This window comes from Equus asinus, chromosome 3, assembly GCF_041296235.1.
Source record: "Equus asinus isolate D_3611 breed Donkey chromosome 3, EquAss-T2T_v2, whole genome shotgun sequence".
In the NCBI taxonomy this organism is placed as follows: Eukaryota; Metazoa; Chordata; class Mammalia; order Perissodactyla; family Equidae; genus Equus; species Equus asinus.
Genome location: NC_091792.1, coordinates 79,569,963 through 79,589,018, shown reverse-complemented (window position 1 = coordinate 79,589,018; position 19,056 = coordinate 79,569,963). Strand labels below are relative to the sequence as shown.

At 40.2% G+C, this 19,056-nt stretch overlaps 1 long non-coding RNA gene across 1 annotated transcript in view; it reads right to left on the bottom strand.

Moving 5' to 3' along the window:
- The window catches only part of LOC139044825 (uncharacterized), a 98,354-nt gene extending 92,527 nt beyond the window's left edge, over positions 1–5,827 (bottom strand). The window contains exon 1 of the long non-coding RNA XR_011502091.1: positions 5,483–5,827. This is a non-coding gene — a long non-coding RNA (uncharacterized lncRNA). The remainder of the gene's footprint in view (positions 1–5,482) is intronic.
- Between the last annotated feature and the right edge of the window lie 13,229 nt (positions 5,828–19,056).

The following is a 19,056-nucleotide window of genomic DNA, read 5'->3' as shown; positions in this document are numbered from 1 at the left end:
TTAGCTCTGCATTACTTCACTCTTTGTTTTGGCCATGTGGGTGTTACTAAATTTCCTATAAATCTAGCTATGCATTCAAAAGGATGTTTGTTATGTTTTAACCATAGTTTCTAATTATTTTGTTGTAAGCAGGTTTTCAAGTTACAGATTAAAATAAAGTTGAAAACGTAATCAATGATCAAACACATAGTGATAACAAATTATAAGAATATTCCTTGTAATCTTCTCCAATATCCTTTCATTTCCGGCTTTTCGAGATAATATTGTGTACACTATTTGGTGAAGTGCTTTATGGTGGTTTGTGCTAGTTAAATGCGTGATTGTTTTTAGTTTTCACTGTGATGTAAGAAAGGATAACAAAACAACTTTTCAATTCTAATTCAACCCAATAGAATGAATGACATTCATAAGGGCACTTTCTGAAGTATATTTACGTGTTATTAACACCTTCAAGCCTCATAACTCCATGAGATCAGTACAGCCATTAGTCTCCATTTTAAATACAAGGAAACCGGCATACAAAATGTTTAGATGACCTGCTCAAGCTTACGCAGCAAGAATTTTACCTAAGAATTCTGATTTCAAATGCTGACATAATAATAGTTATTTCACCTTGTAAATTAAGTAACTACAAAAATCACAGGCCTTGGGGCTGGCCTGGTGGCGTCGTGGTTAAGTTCACATGCTCTGCTTTGGTGGCCCAGCGTTCACCAGTTCAGATCCTGGGTGTGGACCCACGCACCACTTGTCAAGCTATGCTGTGGCAGGCGTCCCACATATAAAGTAGAGGAAGATGGGCACAGACGTTAGCTCAGGGCCAGCCTTCCTCAGCAAAAAGAGGAGTATTGGTGGTGGATGTTAGGTCAGGCCTAATCTTCCTCAAACAGAAAAACAAATCGTAGGCCTTGATGAGTGTAAGCGAGGAAAAGATAAAGTTCTTTGGGATTGCAGAGGAGGAAAAGATCCTCCTTGAGCTGGAGGAGAGGACCAGGGATAGTAAATCAGTCTCTATGTGATGGCACTTAAAAAACAACTTAACAGAATACCTCAGATTCACTAGCACCGTTGCCCATCAGGTACAGCACATTGTTCTAGCATCCAGCATATCATATTTTCCTGTGGGGCACTAGATAAACTAAGTTTCTTGCGTGTAGTCAGCTCTGAACAAATACATGGTAATGAATGTATTTGCCTCTCTATTTGGCTTTCCTTGGTACTTCTTCCTAGTCTTAGGCACTAACTTGGCAAACCGAGTTATGGTTCCCTTCACTCTAGCACATGATCCCTGGGCAGTGACGTGAGTGCCACCTAGAAACTGAGATTCCAGGGAAATTCATGGGAATCCAACCAAGGGCTTGGAGTTTTTCATTGCCGTGAACAATCGAAAAGGTAGGTAACTGTGCCACTGTTTATTGATTTTATGGTTGTCAATAGCATTCTATTTTGTAACAAACACACAAGCCTATCTCAGTTACCTACTAGTAATAGGAGCATAAATTCAAGATAACAGTATCTGCTTTTTTAAAATTGTTCTTGGCAGTTAGAAACTCCAAGCTCTTAGACATAAACATTACATGAGAGACTCATACAAAACTAATTTTGCTGTTGGTTTTGGGTTTCAGAACTTACTCTTCCAGATAAAAATACTGTGATCAGCCTACCAAAGTCTCAGGCACCTCTTTCTGATCATCAGGGTCCCTCGTCACAACATGGTTTATTTCAATGTTGGTGAACTTTTCAATCCCAGTATTCTTCAGAATCCTGGGGATTAAAATATACTGCTTCCCTCAAAATGTCTCATTCTTATTTTGGAGTAGATAATCTGGCTTAACCCTTTATTTAAAATTTTCATTGCTGAAATTTGAACCACTCATCTCAATGATATTGGCTGACATTTATTTGAGGGTACTGATTTAATCCTCTCAACAATCTTTATGAGGCAGGTATTATTACTAACATCATTCCCATAGTATAAATAAGGAAATGGGGAAGCAGAGAAGTTATCTAACGTTCCAAGTTTACACGACCAGTAGCTGGTGAGCCTCGTGCTAAACGCACAGAGTTAAGCTCCAGGGAGACCACCTTATCTCTAGAATGGTGCCTGCCCACATGCCCACCCCAGCATCAACTATGTGACTACTACATGCCAGAGGTCAGTTTGGGCCTTCACCTTTGGTATTTTAAAAGATGGGTTGAAAGTATCTATGGAAAGTCTCTTTTAGAAATGCTACCTTCTACTTTACTCATATATCTAGGAAATAGCTGTCACCTATTTTATGGAGATGCTCAATCTGGCTCAGCAGTTGCTCTGTCTTGGATTCTGAGTAGGCCTTCGAAGATGCTCTTGAGTTGGAGAATCAGATCCCAAATGAAAAGGGAATTTTGCAGCCTGTGTTGAGCAAGCCAGTTAGGCACTGGGCCATACAAATGTAGGAGCAGAGATCCTAATCCCCGCCTTTTCCACGGCTCCCCCAGCCCTATATTGCTCAATATATAGAAAGTGTACTAACAGGAGGAATAGTAATTGATGTACCCAAGAAGAGCTGTTTTTCTCTCTCCCTTCTAATTGTTCTTTTAAATCCATTTTCCTAAATATTAGGACCTTCTGTACTTCATTGTTATTTATTTTTGTTTCTATTCTTAAAAGTTTTCTTAGTGGTGTTTTCTTTCAGAGTGTCCAAGACATCTTCTTTCCCTCCTTAGATGGATCTTTTTAAAGAAGAGACAAAAAATAGTTTAGCACCATCATTGGCAACAAACAATGCACTCTCATCAATATTCTGAGCAACATTTAGGCTTGGTGTGGGACATTCCAGTGCGCAAGCTGCCATAGCAATTATTTTTAAATATTTCTGTTTAAAAAGAAAAACCATCAAGAAAGCTTTGTGAAAGACAGCTAAAGAATAAGAAAGAAAATTTTTTCTGGAATATTTATCTCAAACAGACATCCCCAGGAGGGTGCGGTAGAGAGGAAGAACTTAATCAGAACCGGCAACGAGAAACACAAAGCTTTTCGGTTGTAAAGAAAAACTCAACATACAGTTTAATGTAAAATCATCACATCAATTGAAGCAAGAAGTTTGACATAATCTCTACGTGGGCTGCAGATTTCGCTTTTCTCCTTCATCTTCATGGGAGATCAAATTGATAATGAAATCAAAAGCAGTCTTCTCTAAACAGATTAGTGGCTACCAAGGCAAAGGGGAGGTAGGAGGTGGGCACAAAGGGTGAAGGGGTGCACCTACAACACGACTGACAAACAATAATGTACAACTGAAATTTCACAAGCGTGTAAACTATCACAAACTCAATAAAATTTTTTTTAAAAGGCAGTCTTCTCTATAATTAAAAATTATTTCAGCGTATCAAATTTAGCCTAATGCTGTTACTCTGGTCAGGAATTATCCAGATATTTGGGAGGTATATTGCACTTGATGGTGCATTTATTCAGGAGTCTGTAAGGTGCACAAAGGATATGATAAAAGAATTGAGATTTTGCCTGCATGAAACATAACAAATTCTTCAATTTTTGTACATCATGCTTCTGCGTATGGTGTTCCTTATTCCATAACAGCATTCATCAATTTTGTCTGGATCATGAGGTCCTGAAAATAGTTTGCAGGCCAAGGTAATAACAGGTAAGGAGTTCAGAAGTGATGAATTCTGGATACAGTTTAAATGCAGAGCCACAGGTTTTCCTGCCAGAAGGGATATGGATGTGAAGAAAAGAAAGAATTCAAAGGCAGCTATAAGATTTTGTCCTAAGAACCTGGAATGATGAGTTGACATCAACTGAGATAGGGAAAAGCACAAATGGCACAGGTTTGGATGGGAAGAGCAGGAGTTCAGTTATGAATATGTTGACTTTGAAATGTTTGTTCAACTTCCAAGTGAAGATGTGGAGGTGGCAGGTGAAGACGCAAGTTTGGAACTTGAGAGGTCTAGGCATGGAGATAAAAGTATGCAGATTGTCCCATATGAGTGACATTTAAAGCCTTAAAAGTCAATGGGGTTGCCAAGCAAGTGAGCATACATGCTGAACAGATGAGGAAAAAGAATCTTTGGGGCCCTCTAACATTACCAGCTCTGGAAAAATGGAAACACCCAGAAACACAGACTGAGAAGCATCAGCCTATGAGACAGAGGGAAAGTCACAAGGGTGTAATGTTCTAGAAGCCAGATGAAGAAGGAGCATTGAAGAAAAGTAAATCATTCCTGAATCAAAGCTGCTCTTAGGTCAAGTTAAGATGGGAACTGAGAACTCTCCATTGTACTTGGCATTGTGGAAGTTATTGATGACCTTGACAAGACTACATTCGAAAAACAGAAGAAAAACGTTAACAGTTAAAATGCTGTTTTAATTGTCTTCCTTAAGTGCAGTAGCAGAAGAATGACCTGGGCTCAAGATGTCCGCGTCCTAGTCCCCAGAATCTGTGAATGTGTTATGTGACATGGCGAATGGGATTAAGGTGACTAATCAGCTGACTTTAAATAGGGAGGTTATCATGGACCATCCAGATGAGCCCAATGTTATCACAAGGTCCTTAAAAGTGTGAAATGGAGGCAGAAGAGGAGTTCAGAGTGATGCAGTGGACTCAACCCACTATTGAGAGCTTTGAAGAGGGAAGAAGGAGGTCATGAGCCAAGAAATGTGGGCTGCCTCCAGCAGCTGGAAAGGGCAAAAAAATGGATTCCCTTTTAGAGCCTTGAGAAAAGAACACAGCCCTGCCAACACCTTGATTCTAGCCCAGCTGAGACTCTAGTCAGACTTCTGACCTCCAGAGCTGTAAAATAATAAATTCATTTTGTTTTAAGCTGCTAAATTTGTGGTAATTTGTTACTGTAGCAATATACAACTAATACAATAGTAGAGCTGTTAATTTTATCATCTCTTTCCCTTAGTTTTCAGACTTCAAGCCCTCATAGCTACCACAGTTAAACTGAAAAGGTATTTGTGGTTTAGTGTGGCTGATGCCAATCTTTCACAATCAATCTAAAAGCAAGTTACAAACTTCCAAGCAACTGATGCATAGTAACAATAAGAAGCCCAGTATGAAGACAATTATTGCTAGACATCTCAAAGTCCTAAATGGATCACAAATGTAAGTTCAAAGTAGAGATCTGAGTTTTCTCATGTTCTTGGGGCATTTGAAAACTTATAGAGTTAGGGGTAACAACAAAAAATGCCTTGACCAGCAATATACTTCAATGGAATAAAAACAAAACACATCACAAAGAGAGACAGGGAAAATAGGCAAATAAAGGCAGAAGGCTTGAAATGAGAACGAAACTAGAATGTGAAGGAGGAACAGTGAGAATCCTGGAAACAGAAGACCATTCAGGCACAATGGCAAGCATGTAATTTGCCCAAATCATAGACTCAGGCACCAGCTCTAACTTTTCCTTCTTCCTTTACCTCTGATGAATCATCAGCTCCTATCCCTCCGCCTCCTCATAATGCCGCGCTCCCTCAGTGAATTACCTGCATTGCACCAACTTCTTCTCCCGCCTGGTTTCCTCCAAAGCTTCCTGACTTCTCTCCCGCCCCCTAGTCTTCTCCTTTCCAGGTCATCCTTCAAACTTCTTCCAAAGCGATGTTCCCGAAACACAACTCTATCCCCGGTTAAATCCTCACTGGCTTCTGGAGCCTTCGTCATGAAGTTCAAACTCCTTACAACGGATTATACAGTAGTTCTTAATAGTGTCATTTCTCTCCCACCTCCAACCCACTACCTTATCCCTGAATTATAATGAATTCCATTTTGTTGCTTGGAGACGCTACAGTGTTTCTAGCCACTGAGCCTTGCACAGACAGTTTTCTCTGCCTGGAATACACTCCTCTACCCTCCACCTAACCCCATGAGCTTCACCTGACTAATCTCATGCCTGCTTCAGATCTCAGCTAACAATAGCTCTTTTTCCAGGCAGCCTTCTTTGATCTCCAAACTTGAGTAGGGTGACACTCCTACAGGCTCCCAAAACATTCTATAATCACCCATCATATTGTAATTGCCTGTTCTCCTGTCTCCTGTCATATTGTTTTCCTGTCTCCACACTAAAATGTTAGATTCTTGAGTGAAGGAACTTTATCCTAAACAGCAAGTTAATTGTTACATCAAGCAAAATGCCTGGCATATACTGGTTTTTAATGAGTATTTTTCAAATGACAAGTAAAAAATATACAACATGTATGTTTAAGAAAGAAAGTACAGAATTCACTCTAATTGTTTCCATCTCTGACTGAATGCTGGTACTGTTTACTAGAATGAGGTAACCAAAACTTAGCCCCAGAAACCAGACCTAAGTTAAAAATTTTGTAGCTATTTATCCTCAGCCTAATGTAAGTGTGCAGCATTTAAAGTTACTTCTTTCAAATGAGCCTCAGCAATATTAACCAATAATCACAAGATTTCCTGCTGTCACCTCAAAAAACAGTGCTGGGGGCCGGTGCCGTGGCCGAGTGGTTAAGTGTGCACGCTCCGCCGCAAGCAGCCCACTGTTTGGTCAGTTCGAATCCTGGGCACCGACATGGCACCGCTCATCAAGCCACGCTGAGGTGGCGTCCCACATGCCACAGCTAGAAGGACTCACAACTAAGAATATACAACTATGTACCCGTGGGCTTTGGGGAGAAAAAGGAAAAAAATAAAATCCAATATTTAAAAAACAGTGCTAACGTGCTAGTCACATAGCAGAGAGCGCCTCATCGTTTGTCCTCTCTTCATTCTTCTTAGGGTTCAACTCACCAGATGCTCAGTTCTACTGACCAGGCTTTCTGTTTCTTCTCCCCAGTCCCACCATTTCCCTGAGCTTAATCTAACCCATTTTTGGATACAATATGTTGACTATATAGCCGACCCTTAACAGATTTGGCTTCCAAATTCTTCTAAGTAGTCGCCGATAATGCGTCTTTTCTTTTACCACTTTTATTGTGTTAACCAATAGGAATAGCTTGATCTGGCTTCTAGTTAAATGCCCTCTGGAAAGTCACAAAACTAGTTTTCCCCTTTTCCCTAGCTATAAATTTTCATGACATTGGGGTATTTGGAGGTTTAATAATTTGATTGCAGAAACTATTTGCAGATGAAAAGGATACTGAAATGGTTGCTATTATAATGTGACTCTTCCATGAATGTTACCTTTCTCTTCCCTCACCAGTACAGGTGCAGCCCAGCCGTTGAAATTTTGCAATTCTGCAGTGTAAACACTCTTAGATATTAGACAACGTTGTGAAAGACCAAAGTGGTGATCAATCTCAGTAAGTACTGTTTAGAATGGCTTTCATTTCACCAGCTCCAAAAAGCAGAATGCGGCCTCTGTATGACTTTACATTTTAGCACCGAGATACATTTTTGAAAGTAGGTGCTTATTGTCACTGGAAATTAATAATTACTCTCCAATCACTTATTGCCCATTGTATGCTCTCACTCTTTTTTTAAAATGAGGTTTTTAATCATAGAAACAGGGGAAGTTTTCAGTTCACGCTATCTGGAAGAAAGTTACATCATACTCAGTAGTTTGCAATCTAATGACAAAAAGTTAGGTAAAATAGAATCAAGTTTATAGAAGAAATCTACCAATACTTTAAACAAGCAGTCCTGTAGTAAAGGACTTGTTGAATTACAGTTTCTCTGTTTTTCATAAGGAACTAGTCAACTTTTATGCAAAATGTTAGGCTGAATTTCTCTGTGACTCTACATACATCTTAATCATCTTTGTATCAGAGATGATAGCTCTTTTCTGACAAATTTGGTTTTAAACAAGTTAATCAAAATTCCATTTCCAAAATCATGATATTTAGTATTGTTTCATTGTTTTATTTTCAGTAAAGCAGAAATTTTTTCACATAAAAGACTCTCTTGAAAATTATCCTAAGAGTTTTCTCTCATAACGCTAAGTCGTATTAAGAATTCACGAAGCAGAGCCTCTGCTGGGACAGAGCATTAACTGAAAGATAAAACCTTAGCATGTCCACCTCTGACAACAGGAGATTGAATGTTGCTTTGATTCTGAATAATTAACTCGATTCAGAGAAAAGCACAGTAATAACTATCACTTGCCAACTATCACACGATGTCTCTGTTTCCATGGAGATGGAGTCATTTGATTCTCTTCCCTAACGATCACTATTTTAAGATCTAATCTGAGCAGCTATGTTTTTGGATCAATCAGTTTTATGCATTTATATTTATTGTAATTACTGTTATATTTGGACTGACTTCTAGCAGACTATTTTATGTTTCTATTTACCAAATCTTCTTATTTTCCCCCTCTCCTTTCCTGTCTCCCGTTGGATGGGTAAACTCTGCTGTTGGTCTATTTCTACACTCCTGGTGGATACCACTAATACATTGATAGCACGCATCCATTAACTTTCCCCTATCATTTTTAAGCCTATCCATGGCCAAATCATCCCCTTTTAAAAAGGCAGCTACTAGGTCAGAAGGCAAATTTGTGGGAATTAGAGAAAATCGACACTTCTTCAAAAAGAAAAAAATCATTGTAAATGAGTGTGGGGTTTTTCTAGAGCCCTGGCAGGCAGCAGCCCCACCTGGCTGTAGGCCCAGACACGCTCCCCTCTCAGCAGCTCAGGCATCACGTCGCGGCACAGACAGCTGCAAGCCTCACCCCCATGCCACCACTAGCAAGTAAGATAGCACTGTGAGGGCCGGAACTCAGGCCCTAATTGTCTCTCTAAGATGAGTCAGTATCATGAAGGATGCCTCCTCAGATGGGACGCCCTATTCAGGAAGAGTCCTATGCCACAATGCCAACTGAACAACCAAATAGTTTGGCATAAACATACCTCCTCTGGCCTTTCCATGACTCATGTGGTCATCACATAAAATACTTTAGTTCTGGATTGTCTGGGTCATGGCTGGGTTTGGTCCTTTATGGTTTAAACAGTAAGCCTTACCAAGTCAGTGACTCACACCAGCTTCCTTATCTCAAAGTACCCTAGGCCTATTTGTCTTCTTGCCTGAGGACTATGTCCTAGAACAGGAGTTGGCAAATGTTTTCTGTAAAGGACCAAGGACCAGATAGTAAACATTTTAGGCTTGAGGAGCGTATAGCCTCTCTCATGACTACTGCGTTCTGCCTTCATAGCAGGAAAGAAGCCATAGATAACACACAAACAAATGAGCAGAACTGCACTCCAACAGAATGTTATTTACATAAACACGTGGTAGACAAATTTTGCCCCCGGCCCAGAGTTTTCTGACTCTTGTTCTAGAGTATTTTCAAAAAGCATCACCATGTGATAGCTCTTCTGAAGCAGTTTACATGTGAGGATTTTTTCAAGCATTCAAATGATACTTCAGCTGGGAAAAATTCTAGATTTAAATATCTTTTTATTTAATGATCTAAAAATAGTATTCCAGGGGCCACCCAGTGGCGCAGCGGTTAAGTGTTCACATGTTCCACTTCGGAGGCCCGGGGTTCGCCGGTTCCGATCCCTGGTGCGGGCATGGCACCACTGGCAAGCCACGCTGTGGTAGGCGTCCCATATATAAAGTAGAGGAAGATGGGCATGGATGTTAGCTCAGGGCCAGTCTTCCTCAGCAAAAAGAGGAGTATTGGCAGCAGATGTTACTCAGGGTTGATCTTCCTCAAAAAAAAAGAATTAGTATTGCAGTATCCAACATTGCTATTGCACAATCTTAAAGCAATGAAATTCTTGTTAGATTGAGGGGATATGCTTTTAATTTCTGAGAGCTATTGGAATTTTTCTCTTAGACTTAGATTTTCTTACATTTCATTATAACATGCATGGGTGTGAGTTATCATTTATCTATTCTGTTTCACACTGCATGAAATCTGTCAATTCATTGCATGAATATCTTGTCTTAGTTTAAGGAGATCTTACTCATTATTTTTTCAGTTATTTCCTTCTCTCTCTTTATTGTTTGTCTTGCCATCTGAAACACTTCTTATTCAGATATTGATGCTAATGCTGTTGGCCACAATTCTTAATTGTTTGTTACATGGTTCTTCTCTTTATCCCTATCTGATTCCTTTGGAGAAAGTTCCTGGACCTCATCTTCCAGCTCTCTAATTTATCTTCCATTGTGTCCATTCAGCTACTTAACCCCTTTATTGAGTTCTTTATTTAAGCTATTATATTTTTCAAATTAACTATTTCCGGTTGAGTTGATAAGTGATTGTCTTCTGCTTCATATGTCCTATTTTCTACCTGCATCAGTTGGAAATTAAAATTACTTATACCTGTGAGTAACAGAAAATCTGATTAAGTAGGAGTTTAAACACATTAAGTTGTTTACTTTTCAAAAATAGCAAGCGGTTTGGAAGTAAGTCATTGCTGGCGGTTCCAAGTGTTAAGGTCAAGGGCTCTTCTTCCCATGATTTTTCCCTTGTGGTGGCTAGATGATGAATGCCCTCCAGTCATCCTGTAGCAGGTCCCAAGAAGAAGGGAGGGCGAGAAGAAGGAAGGAGAGAAGAAGCAGTACCTTTATCAGGCCAACAAACCTTTCCCAGAGATTCTCAGCAGACTTTTTGTTATATCTCAGCATCTGCATATCCACCTCAAGCCACAAGGCCATCTTGATGGTAGGTTGTTGGCTTCCTGGACTCTTATAGTAGATTAAGGCAGGGCAAAAACTGGCTGGAAAATACGGAGTGAACCAACCTGCAGTATCTGCCACAATCCTCATTTCTCTGAGATTTTGTTTGCTTATTTTAAATTCTCTGTTGGGTCCATGTGTCTGTTCGTCTGTTACAGTTTTTTAACTTTGTGGTGTTTTTAAATAATGTTTTCAAATTTAAAATTACCTATTTCCCCCCTGGAAGGAAAGAGTGTTAGAGAGCTCAGCAGGTGATGGAGTCCTCAGAGGAGGAGTGGGAGCCCAGGCCTTTATTAACAGAGAGAAGGAAGACAACCCTCAAGATGGACCGCTGGTGTTAAGAACTGTACTTCTGTCCTGGCACTGCTCCTGTGCAATAGTAGTCTCCCGCAGTTACCATCCCGTCACCTCAGGAAGGAGCAGGTCGGGAGGAATGCGTGAAGGGTATCTGCACCTGCTGTTCCTCTCCACCCCAGCCAGACTGGTGTTATCCAACTACCCACTGCTAATGCTAGCTGGGCAGCTGGTAAGAAGCTGAAGACAGCTCACATAGCGACAGTTCTCTGCAACTGCTGAAAACCAGCAGCCTCACAAGTGGGGAGAAAGAGATGGGATAAGGTAGATTAAAAATCCACAGCACTCACTGTTCTTAGCAAGTTTCAGTGGAACAACTGCTTGAAAAATGCTCTTCAAATTGTTACAAATCATTAGTTAATTTTCAGAGGCTGGAAAGAGTTGATTTTGATCATTTCTGCCTGTGTTGTTGTTGTTGCTTTTAGAGAAGACTGGGTTTTTGGAGGTCCTGTATCCATCTTCCTGGAAGCACTTCTCACTCATTGCTTCATTTTCAGAATCTCTCTATATGTAACCAGAGGCCCATCAGAGCCAGGTTGAGCAGACCCCATCTATTATCAACAAAATGATTAGGGATGGTCTTTCAGGAAAACTGCAAAGTCATGTGACCAAAGCACCCATAAAAGAAGAAATCGTGACCTGACATGACCTCGGAACTAAAAATCCTCTTTCCCACAGAATCCAAGGAGCAGACAGGACCAAAACTTGAAAGTTGGACTCTTATCAGAAGCGAAGGGTCCCTAGTTCAGGAAGATCTGGTGTTAAAATTCCTTCTCTACTTCATCATAAATGTTTAGAACCCCATCATAAACGTTTAGAACCTCATGATAAATGTTTAGAACCCTGTCATAAATGTCTAGAACCCCATCATAAATTTTTGGAACCTCATCATAAATGTTTAGATCCTCATGATAAATGTTTAGAACCCTGTCATACATGTTTAAAACCTCACCATAAATGCTTGAAGCCCACCAATCAAAACCTGGCCTGCCAGAGTTTCCAGGTGCCAGTCTGTTCTCCCCAACCTCTTAAATTTCACCCCAAATCCTGAACTGGGGAGACAGACCTGAGGGCACATGTCCCCTGTCTCTCTGCAGATCAATCCTGCAGAATAAAAGCTGATTTCTCCCCCAAAGGCTGATACCATAATTAATTGGCTTGTTTATGTGCATTGGGCAGAGAACCCCAACTTTGTGTGGTAATATGTATAAAAATAAATTTAGATGTTACAGATGAAGAAATAATATACTACAACCTATTTTTCTTCATGTCAAATATTACTACCTTCATGATTTGAAAATAGTAAGACAAAATAAAATAATTTACCTATATTCAAGAGTAGGCATAAAAGGACAGAAAACAAGGAAAATTAGACACACACACACACAACCCAGCATGTGGCAGCTCTCTTTAATTTTGTGTTCTTAGAATCTTTCATTCTTGTTTTACTAGTATACGAGTGATTGCAGAATTATTCATATTTTGTTCAAAATCGTTACACCTTTGAGGCAAAAACAAATTTTATATTAGATTCTAAATACATATAGAATATACATGAAATGCATTTTTTAAAAACTCTTTACTTTCATCTCAAAAAGTATGAAGTTTTTCGAAATGTTATTATTATTCTGCAGCCAAAAAAGGGGATATTTTATTAGCATTTATTATACTTTTCTGAGTACAAGTTTTATTAAAGTGTTAAAATACTTTATACACTTAAAAGTGAGCAGATTAAAATACAGAAAAATCAGGTGAATTTGCATTTTTAATACATGAAACAGAAAAACCAAGAACAAAGCAAAGAACTGATATGCAATTTTATTTTATTTATTTTTCTTGCTGAGGAAGATTTGCCCTGAGCTAACATCTGTGCCAACCTTCCTCTATTTTTGTATGTGAGACACAACCACAGTGTGGGTGGTGAGTAGAGTAGATCTGCACCTGGGATCCAAACCCACAGACCCAGGCTGCCAAAGCAGAGCACGTGGAGTTTTAGCCACTCTGCCTGGGACCGGGCCAAGAATTTTTTTTTAAATAAGATTGAGTGGTTGTTTAATCAGAAAGGGAAATCTCATTATAGGGAAGAGGAAAGCCATCAACTTTAACTAGAAGGAACAGAATAAGATAAATTATAAATTCAGGTGAACTGTGCTAGACAGCGGTAATTTGGAGTGGAAGAGAAACACTATGAAGAGAACACCTGCGGGACTGTAAAATGGTTTGTATTCTTCTATTCTTTCAACACGCAGAGTAAGAAAAAGCAAGAACACAGAAAGAATCTGACTCAGGACAGTTAAAGGTCTCAGTCAAGACTGTCGTACAGACTCCAGTTCTACTCACTTAACAATAGGAAACCCCCAACTTCTTACAATGGCATTGTAATGAGAAAAGCCATGAGCACATGTAGCAGCAGTAAGTAGATACTAAGTGTTATATGGTCTAGTTAGCTCTCCCTTAGTGGAAAATCCATTAGTGGGAAGGAAGTGAAGCGATCTGTGCCCCAGGCATAGGATGACATTATAGAGAGAAAGAACGTGATTTTTACGTAAGGTGATCTTGTGTCCTTGTTTGCCTGGGATGGTTTAAGCTTCTTGTCCTGGATTAATGATTGATAGTTCCTCCTTTCTGTCTAAAATATGTGGCAGTTTGGACAATAAATTGTATGGGCCAAATATGCAGTCACTCTACTTACATGTGGCAACTCAAACCTGTCGCCCAGAGAGGGAGATTTGTGGCCTTGTAGCTTCTCTCAAGGACTGTCACCAGAATCAGTGTAAATCACGTCATCACCCATCCTCAATGTCGTGTCTGGTCTCCTCCAAACTGCTTGGAAGAAATTCCCAGCTGCTCAGGAAGCCCAGACGGGCTGGGAGCAGTGGTCAGGATCAATCAGGAAGTTCACTGCCAGGCTTGCTCTCTCTTCCCAGACTCTCCCATTGCCCTGAAGAAACGGCCACCCAGGGTAGAGAGGTGGGCAGGGGAGAGGAGGGAGGGGAAGTCCACAGGAAGTCAATCAACAAATTCTCTAAATAGCCAATGCTTTACCTTTTCAAACTTCTGGAAAGTAAAAGGGGACACATTTTATTCTAAGATGGAACAATGTTTTCAGGCTTCAGTATAAGCGCAGATTGAATGCTATTCAATGATTTCTTATTCCTGTTCACTTAGCTCTCCCAGGGAACCTGTTACCGAACCTCTTAATCTCAAGTTTGTGCACCCAATGCACAGCAAGCCAAACACCGAGACGTCAGTGCTTGGAGGTGGAGAAAGGCCCCATTCGAGTTGGCTAAGATGAGAAGGCGGGAGCTTGGGTTCACTCAATTCTGCCTCGACCAGAGCAAGGGGGTTCATAGAGCTAAGGGGCTTGGCAGGAAGAGCTCGGGAAAAACAAAGGGGTCACTCCTGATAAACCCCTGGACAATCTGAATTCTGGGTTTCCAGGGCTGCTGGGGGCCGGCCATCTGGTGATCACAACCTCCCCAAAGGCCTTCTCTTTCTTCTGCAAAACAAATTCACAAATCCTCGAGACCCGAGTCAGCCCTCAAGGTAAACAGAAAAACAGCAAGTTGCTTATAGAATTATCTGCAGTAACTCTCAGTTATCTGCTTCAAATCCTTCAAATCCTTTCTTTCTTTCCTTGACCTGCTGTTAAAAACCTGTCCACTCACTCTCTCAAGATGAAACCGGCAGAGAGTTTGCCATTGATGATTAAATAGCTAGGAACCAAATTTTTTTTCCTTTCTGCAATTACTGATTATAGCTTTTAGCTGTTTAACCCACCCTTAGTTAACTGTGCTCTTTGGGCAATATGCTCTCTGACTCCCACTAGGTTCCTGTAAACAACATCCCCCTGGAGCCTGGGTCACCATGGTAGTGGGCGTGTGAGCTGTTTTTCAGGAATTAGAACTCCTTGTCCACTTCAGGCCAGCTGAGACCACCAACTCATCAAATGGGCCCGTGCAGATGTCCGATAGGTGACCTTTTGACATCAAGGCCAAAAACTCCACTGTCAGATCATGCTAATGCCGCCATTTTGTGAGCATGTGTCCTGTGACAAAGCACGGATTCTGACTACACTTGCACACGTCACCAATCACCTCACCTCCAATTATCCATCTCCACACTTCAGACCACCTTGCCCTCTACCCCACAAATATCCCTGAGTCCCTATTTTCAGGGAGGCCGGTTTGAGACTCATTCTCCCATTTCCTGACCTGGCTGTCTTGTGATTAAACCCTCTCTTTGCCATAGTCTCGTGCTCTTGGTGTTTGGCTTTCTGAGTAGTGGGCAAAAATGAACCTGGTTCGATAACAATAAGAACTTAGATATAGGTATGTAATTCTCAATAAATCACTGGAAGTTATACATACTTCCCCAGAAAATTGATATAATGTCTCATCCCCATTGGTCTTACTAGAGGCTTCTGTCAGTTACTTGGATCTGCTTTATGCTTCCTTCTTTCGAGGTGCTTGTCAGAAGGCAGCAAACAACGTGGTGGTCGTGACAGTGCAGGACACCTCTTCTGCTGCCAGCACACTCAGTAATGAGGACAATCAACTGATGAGTCAACAAAATAGAGCCTTTTGTCTGAAATGTAGGAAGCACCTTAGAAAGGGAGAAACTTGGAGGATTCAAGAGTACTATAAGATGTGCGTAAGCACTTTTTCTTAGAAAACATGCCACATTATTATCAATTTTAACTACAAAGTAATAAATAACAGCATTATTATAAATTTCCAAGTTTACAGTCATTCTGCAACCTATGATAACTAGGGTCAGCAGTGTGGTTATGGATAGCGCTAAACCATTGCAGTTACTCCACAGTGTAACTCTACACCAATGAGGATGATTTCTTTGACTAGAAGGAATGTCATTCCACTTTCCCCTTCAAAACAAAGACTTCAGGAAAATTATCAACCAAAAGATCCATATAATAGAGACGAACTGTTTCTTAGAGCATTGAATTGATTCTGGCCAATCTGGAAGAGAAGCTACTATAGAAATTCAAAGCTGCCTTGAAGCAAAAAGGCAGGGAATGAATAAAGAAAAACATTTTAATGAGTGAATGAACAAAGAAACATTCATCCCAATTCTAGTGCAAGGGGAAGAAATTTTTCCTAACTTTTAGCACACTAGTATTATGGAGACCACCATTTTTGTCACTGTTTACACCATGCAGGATCTTCTGTTCTCAAGCTCTTTGAAATGGAGTAAGATTATCTTTTTTCTAAAATGGCTTTAAAGAAGAAAATAAATGAACCCAGTGAATTCACACAATGTCTTCTGCGCCTGGGAGTCGATTTATTCTTCACAAAATACAGTTCAGCTTTTACCCTGTTCTGGGAACACCAGGTGCAACGCCTGCACAGCAGTGTGTGTCTCCTACATGAGTAAAACACAAACCCTGGAAGCTAGGATTTTAATAAATATCTGGTCCAATCTACTATTAAAGCCAAAAAAAAAAGTTGATAACAAATTTTAGAGCAAGCTTGGAAAATCTGGGAGGATTAAACTATCTAAGCAGTCTAGTTCTTTTCTGTGTCTCACTTTCATTCCCAAGTGTTTCTTTTGTAGGATCCCTTGGAGACAGAGAGGTTGAAGCAAAAGTCTAAATTCAGAATAGATTTTTCTCTATTCAAAGGCTGAGCTAAAAAAGAGTGGTGTTCAAGCTACGGGAAGGTATTTAATCTCATTTCAGCAAACGTCTGCAGTACACTTACCACGTGTAAGACTCCAGGCGGGCATCCAAAAGTCTAAAACTATGTACGCTATGTTCCTAAAGCAATCCATAGATTCAATGCAATCCTTATCAAAGTTACAACAACATTTTTTACAGGAACAGAACAAAGAATCCTAAAATTTATATGGAACAACAAAAGACCCCGAATAGCTAAAGGATTCCTGAGAAAAAAGAACAAAGCTGGAGGTATCACACTCCCTGATTTCAAAATATACTACAAAGCCATAGTAACCAAAACAGCATGGTACTGGCACAAAAACAGACACACAGATCCATGGAACAGAATTGAGAGCCCAGAAATAAACCCACACGTTTATGGACAGCTAAATTTCGACAAAGGAGCCAAGAGCATACGATGGAGAAAGGAGAGTCTCTTCAATAAATAGGGCTGGGAAAACTGGATAGCCACATGCAAAAGAATGAAAGTAGACCATTCCCTTACACCATGCACAAAAATCAACTCAAAATAGGTTAAAGACTTGAATGTAAGACCCAAAACCCTGAAACTTCTAGGAGAAAACATAGGCAGTACGCTCTTTGACATCAGTCTGAGTAGCATATTTGCAAGTCCCATGTCTGACCTGGAAAGGGAAACAAAAGAAAAAATGAAGAAATGGGACTACATCAAACTAAAAAGCTTCTGCACAGCAAAGGAAACCATCAACAAAACAAAAAGACAGCCTAACAATTGGGAGAAGATATTTGCAAACCATATATCAGATAAGGGCTTAATATCCAAAATATACAAAGAACTCATACAGCTCAACAACAAAAAACACCAACAATCCTATTAAAACATGGGCAAAAGATCTGAACAGAGATTTCTCCAAAGAAGATATACAGATGGCCAACAGGCATATGAAAAGATGCTCAACATCATTAGCTATCAGGGAAATGCAAATCAAAACTACAATGAAGTATCACCTCACTCCGGTCAGAATGGCTATAATTTACAAGACAGGAAACAACAAATGTTGGAGAGGGTGTGGAGAGACGAGAACCCTTGTTCACTGCTGGTGGGAGTGCAAACTGGTGCAACCACTATGGAAATCAGTATGGAGTATTCTCAGAAAATTAAGGATAGATCTACCATATGATCCAGCTATCCCACTGCTGGGTATTTATCCAAAGAACTTGAAAACACAAAGGCATAAAGATACTTGCACCCCTATGTTCATTGCAGCATTATACACAATAGCCAAGACATGGAAGGAATCTAAGTGCCCATCAAGGGACGAATGGAAAAGAAGATGTGGTATTTATACATGATGGACTACTACTCAGCCATAAGAAATGATGAAATCCGGCCATTTGTGACAACATGGATGGACCTTGAGGGTATTATGCTGAGTGAAATAAGTCAGAGGGAGAAAGTCAAATACCGTATGATCTCAATCATAAGTAGAAGATAAAAACAACGACAAAAAAACACATAGCATTGGAGATTGGATTGGTGGTTACCATAAAGGAAGGGGGAAGGGAGGAGGGCAAAAGTGGTGATTAGGCTCACATGCGAGGGAATGGACTATAATTAGTTTTCAGGTGGCGAACATGATGTAATCTACACAGAATTCAAAATATGATGTACATCTGAAAATTAATTAATTAATTTTTAAAAAGAAAGGAAGAAACTTTCTTTTGAAGAGTTGTAGAAAAGATTCTTAGAAGTGGTGGTATTCAAGGTGAATCTTAAAGGATAAGCCAGATTTCAGCAATCAAATGTGAACCCTGACATTCAAATAAAACACAGTTCTGAGACACACACAGGTTATCAAAAATACTAAGCCTAAGACATGCCAGTGTTTCTAAGTGTAAGCTTCTAGAGGCAGGATTTCTTCCAAACACCTAGTCCATTACTATTGCAGAGGATCAGAATTGGCCACCTCAAAATCTGTCTTTTAGGCTTCATTATTTTTAAGAACAAAAGACTCTGAAAGAAACTTTGACCTTCCCCCCTAACTGCTTAAAAGAATTTAAGACAAAAGGCCTGTCCCCAGGACAGGCCATCACCAACAATAACGCTGAGTATGGGTAGACTGTGAGGGTCCTCGCTAAGCCCACTCTTATCAAAGTTCTGCACCAAACCTTTGCTTTTCCATCTCCATGTGAATTGCCTTCTTCCCTCTGAAGTCCCAAACCACTTCCCCCAACATCCCTCCTTTGTCTGTAACTGACGATGGTATTTAAGGTGACACCTTTGGCAATTCCGGTGAGTTGCTCAGTTTTTCTGGGTTTCTCCCACGTGTATATTGATGCGGGGTCGGCGAGCCGAAGAGTCGAAAGAAAGATTTCTTGGATTCTCAAGGTCTGGCAGTAGTGTTCTTTTATTTAGAGAGTAGTGTGGAATAGCATGGGGACAGGACCCACGGGCAGTCAGAG